The sequence below is a fragment of the Lissotriton helveticus genome, chromosome 5_1 (assembly GCF_964261635.1).
Source record: "Lissotriton helveticus chromosome 5_1, aLisHel1.1, whole genome shotgun sequence".
NCBI classification, from domain to species: Eukaryota; Metazoa; Chordata; class Amphibia; order Caudata; family Salamandridae; genus Lissotriton; species Lissotriton helveticus.
Window position 1 is genome coordinate 176998131 of NC_136065.1, and position 6000 is coordinate 177004130.

Sequence of the window (6000 nt, forward strand, 5' to 3'; positions counted from 1 at the left end):
GTTGAGGGTGTCATTGCTTTTGCTCCACGTGCTGGTGAAGGCAGTCAGCGGCAGGACCCCAAGCCTGAACTTGATGAACCGGGATCTCACCGATGGAGCAGTCACATAGTCTATGTTTTCGTCTAGGGGAAAATTGCACTTAGCAGATAAAAAAAAGACGCAGGCAAACTACTAGAGAGTGCAGTCGAAATTCTGCGGCAAAAACAGTGTTCCAATAGCTAGATTTAACAGATTCCCTGGCATTTTTAAGAATGGTGGAAGGATTAAGCCAATATTCCATCAGGCCAAACTTAAACAGCCAGGTTTTCAAACAGCATATCCAGGGACTCATAAGTGCCAGGCGGTCATCAAGTATCTCCCTGACACAGTTGCTATACAGGGCCAGTTCTTCTCTGGACTAGTGTCTGGTCCAGTATAGGATAGGTTTTAGGTGGGCTCTGTCAGAGATACACCTGAGATTTAGATGAAGCCTCAGGGGCATTAGAGAGGTACTTTTTGGCAACCCCAGGAGGGACTAAATAAAGGATTTTTCTCCTGTACCTAATGGGTCAAGTTTTCAAAAGCCCCAAGGATCATCTACATATAGCACTCCCCCATAGGTTTGGGCTTTGTAGATCTCTACTGCTGGCGATATAAAGAGCAGGTGCAGCACTTTAGACCCTACCATCTTTGGGGAGTCAATCTGCCAATCCATAAGGTAGGGAATACACCCTTCGATATATAAAAGGAATAGGGTGGGTGCCCATGCACACCCATGGCAGACACCTTGCTGAATGGGGATGTCATTGCTAGTTTCCCTACCTGTGCCCCATCTGACCCTAGCAAAGTTCCCAGTATAAAATTGTTGGACCAGGAATAGTACACCCTGGGGCTCCCCAATCTTCCCAAGGACCTCCCACAGTTTACTCCTAAGGACAAAGTCAGATGCAGCTCGCAGATCAACAAAAGCTACAAATAGCAACCCCTGTTCAAAGTCAACCAACTTCCACTTAACCATCAGAAAGCGAAGGACCACTGGACTTGAACCTGGCCTGGAGGTGCGATAGAGCGTTATTTGGCTGCATTCAGTTTCATAGCTTGATAAGAACTTGTTTGCTATAGATGGTTTTTAGATTATCTATAAGGCTAATGGGATGATAGTTCCTTGGATCTTGCCTATTCCGCTTCTTAAAAATAGGTATAATTACCGCCCCTCTCCAAGAACCTGCTAAGGGGCCACCTGCCGAACTTGCATTAGAAAATAAGTTAATATATGGAGTCCATACTAAAGGTTTAGACCGGAACAAATCAGCAGGGAATCTGTTGAGCCCCGGGGATTTTCCCACCTTCTTTACTGATAGTGCAGTAAGGGTTTCCTCCAGAGAAAAGGCAACTGTATCTCCATCCTTCCCCAGGAGAGAGCTGTAAGGTCAGAGACACTTACTGGAAGTACAGAGTCAGCATAGAGGACAATAAAGTAAACAACTCACTCCACCTCAGAAACATGGCACTCGGGCAAACATGTTCCCGAGATCACCTGTGCATTATCAAATGCCTGAACAGCCTACTGTCCATCGCTCTCGCTGCTTTCAGCATATCCTCCCAAATTCTAGCTTCCCAGTTGGCCTTATTCACTTTAAAAGCCGCAGCATGACCTTTCTTGCAGAGGTGATATCAGGCCTTATAACATATTTTAGGGCCCTTAGCAAGCTAGATTTTGCCACTCCACAGTAGTGATCAAACCAAACCAATCATTAGACTTAGAGTTATTTTTTGGTGGGGATTGATCTCCTTTTCAAAAAGGGTTAGGACGGCGTCCAGTGGTACTCGATTTGTGCTGCCAAGACTTCTCAAATTCTTGAGTAGATCTCTGCCTGGATGTTTTGTACCTTTCCCATCTCAAATTGAGCTTGTCTTTAGTTAGGGCTGTTTCGATAGCAGTCAACATTGTAGGTTGAGAAAGATCATTTATTTGAAACTTATTAAGGTAAGTGAGAGTGGAAAATGATTACTTTCCTGGCGAAGGCTGACCTCTATATCTGTCATTACGATACAGCCCCTGACATCCAGTAAGACATACTCAATGTTACTTCTATAGTTCCCCCTCCTGATGTCGGATTGGTCCCTAAATCTGATGGTAAGCGCCCATTACACGCTCTTATGCTGTGAGCCATAATTATATCTACTATCTGGAGGGCTGCTGTGCTTATCGTCATGTATTTCATAGATCCAGAATAGGCTGGAATCCCTCAGGATTCATCTTCTTCCTTAAGCAACTCTAGATGCAGGGATAGGGCTCAAAGCAATTTTTAAAATCACCTGCGATAATTAGGAGATAGGCTGATCAATGGATTTCTAGGAATGTAGATAGAAGTTTGAGGGTTTGGGAGGTTTTACTAAAAGGGGTTGATCTATTATAAACATTCACCAGAAGATAAGGGATCCCATATCTAGGTGTTAACTTGAGTGCAAGAAGATCTAAGCAATTGGTACCAATTACCTTGATGGAGCAGTCAAGAGATGTTTTAAGCATATCCTTCCGATGGCTGACCAGCTGATGTAGTGATAGCTTCAATGCAGTATGACTTATTGCCCTGCTTATGGACCATGTCTAGCACCAAGGTCTCTTGGAAGAGACAAATTTGAAATTTGTTGATATAATCTCCCCACTCGGGATCAAGCAGCTTGGATTTTACCCCCACTATGTTCGAACTAAGACAATGTATGCTAGGTGGTGATTACTGCAGCAGGGGGTTTGGACTTTGGATGGGAACCAGACATGCCAGGGAAGTTTTATGGACCTCGAATGTAGAAGGATGGAACAAAATACTGTCGCTGTCAAAAGGCAAGGAGTGCACTCGCCAGCCCTAGTACGAGTCTGTGTGCCATTGTCGGGGACTGTAGAAATCCTGGCAACTGCATGGTAGGAGACAGAGTTATATAGTTAATTGATCTCTGTCAGATCGCTACCACTAGCATGGGAATGATTTGGGAGTGGTCTACAGAAGGAAATGGTGTCGGATCATTGGTGTGTGTTGCCCCAACTCTCTAGCTCTCCAGGCGGTGGGGTGCACAAATCAAGTGAAATCAACCCCTCCACTAGTACTTGTGCTACAAGCTTGATCTCAATGGAATCCCACTATTCCTCCTGCGAGGAGAGCTGCACTACATGGACAATGTCAGAGTGGATAATCGAAAAACACTGTCTGAAGTCTCTTATCCAATGCAGGATCTTGTTCTTTAGTGAGATGCTATCCTCAAGGGTGCCTGACCTCAATTTGGGAACTTTTATCATGAATATGGTCTGTGCCACCAAGGAATGCAGAATGTGAGTACCACTCTTGCACAAAAGGCCTTTACAGAACTTTCACTAGTTGATTAGAGCATTTCCTCGCTGGATGACAGAATGTTGTAGGGGTCCTGGGTGATTGAAAGGGATAGAGGTTAAACCCCTGCATACGGGTGGAACCCTAGATGGGTGCTTGAGAGAATGCTAGAATGGAGGCATTGGCGGACTGGAGGAGGATGTGCATAATCAAAGATTACAGCGTCATTGGTTGGCCTATTGAAGGGAACTGTCTGCAGGCCGGTGACGTCCCTGGTGCATGTTGCAGTAGAGGACAAAGGCCCCACTAAGCAGGCAGGCGTGGCAGATGGAAGGTGATTTTTAGAACCCAATACTTCGGCAAGGGAGGTCTTGATGTCGCAAATCACACATTTTAGATCCTTAAGTTTGTCTCTCAGTAGGTTGAATGGGCAGAGGGCTTCCTAAATTGTGGCTGGGCTATGATCTAATGAGGAAGCCCGAAACCGGTCCTAGAATGCTGGTTTCCAGCCCAGCGAGGATCTGGCCTGGCAGTTCGTGGTGGACTCTTCCCATTGGGTGCAGGGTCAAGACTGATTTGCATACGGCTGGATCCAAAATGGAATTGCATGGTGAGCAAAATACAATGGATTTAGGCCTAGATCTCTGTACTGGGGTGAATGTATGACATCAGCTGCATTCTGTCCATTAATTGTTCTTTTTGCATTTGTCACCCCGATTGGGACGAGTATGCCCAGACGTGGGTCCTGTGCTCTCCATGCCACTGGAGTCAAGCAATCCTGGCTGATGAGGGCTCAAAGCCCGAAACCGGTCCTAGGATTCTTGTTTCCAGCCCAGGGAATATCTGGCCTAGCAGTTCCGGGTGGACTGTTCCCATTAGGCGCAGGGTCAGACTGATTTGTATATGGCCATGTCTGAACTGGGGTGGTGGAGTGAGCCAAAGAATGTTGATGGATTAAACCTAGATCAGTTGACTGGGGGTGAGTGTTTGATTTGCTCAAACGCTCCGTCCATCATCCCCTTTGTTATCATTTTGTTCGCCCTAAGTTGGCAGGGTATGCTCAGACATGAGTCCCTTGCTCACTTTGCCACTGGAAGTAGCCTGGTTGATGTCGGCTGTAATGCCAGAAACCGGTCCCAGGATGCTTGTTTCCGGTCCAGGGAAGACATGGCTTTGGCAGTTTGGGCTGGACTGTTTCCATGAGGCACAGGGTCAGACTGATTTGCATATGGCCATGTCTGAACTGGGGTGGCGGAGTGAGCTAAAGAATGGTGATGGATTAAACCCAGATCAGTTGACTGAGGGTGAGTGTTTGATTTGCTCAAACGCTCCGTCCATCATCCCCTTTTGTATCACATGGATAATATAGCATTCATAGCCCCTTGGACTGAGTACCATCAGATAAGGAACACAGTTAGGATGACTCTTTCTTTGATGCCACACAAAGCACGAAATGAAAAATATTTGCATGTTAGTTCCTGTGTATAAGAAAAAGGTGCACCAGAATGGACTAAAAAGTCAATAGCATCCCTCATTACTCTGATGATTGTAAAGATACTTTCAGCATACTATCTACAAGTGGCAAGGATCTCTTACAGAGAATCACTTAAGCTCAGGTATCAATTTTGACAGGTCATTACACAACTTTTTCATATATGTAGCTGAATCACTGCAAATACAAACAATATCACTCCAATCGTTGTTGAACTTGGAAAGAACGTTTTTTGCAAAGCATTCCAAGTAACACTGCATTCCATGTTTTCCAAAAGTCTGGTGTCATGTTTTCACCACTATCCTAGATGCTTGGTGATAGCGCTCTTTTTACATATTCTTGTCACTATACCTTGCATTGAATGTTTTATAGCCTGAGGAGTTGGCAATTCACATACTATCAATACTGACCCACTAGAAACTGGGGGCTGATGTATTAAGGGTTTTTACCCATTCTCTGTGGGTAAATGTGATAACACATATTAGGAAAGATTCTTATGGAACCAACCATGTTACCTATCAGTGAAAGAATCAAACACAGCCAAAATATCAAATATGATTTTGATATTTCCTGATTCCCTACAGTTTATAAAATAATTAAACAAGACCTAAAACATGCTTCTAAACCCTGTATCTTTAGACCAAAGATCACAAAACTGAAAAAAAGAAAAAGGAAGAAGAAACAATATTTTAGTGGCATCCCTAAACTTCAAAACTCAAGCAGAATAATATTAGCTCAGTCTTTCTTATAGCTAGCTTGTATAGCAAAGTTACATTGTATAGACCCCTTCAGAAAGAAACAAAATGACTCTTTCACTCTCTTTTTCCTTTCTTTCAATGGCATTTAGTTTGTGGTTGTGCAGGTGTTTTTTCAGTGTTTATATGTTTTCACTGGTGAGGGCTATTTCTCTTTCAGTGGGGTTTATCAGTTATTATAGGTTTAAACCTAAAACCCCACAGCCTACATATGATCTAATGAGGGTCTATCACTGAGGGGGTGGCGGGAGGCGCTTAGCTCTGAGACTGCTCAGTTACAAGGTTCACCAGCTGAAGAACTTTGAACCTATTTGAGCACTCAGCATTAAGGTAAAATTGCCCAGTCCCACCCTCCACACCCTTATGAGGTTTAGGATTTGTCTGCAGTATGGGTGGCAGATGCAGGATCAGGGGCAGGAGGGGGGTTTCAGTTCAACATGAGCAGGGT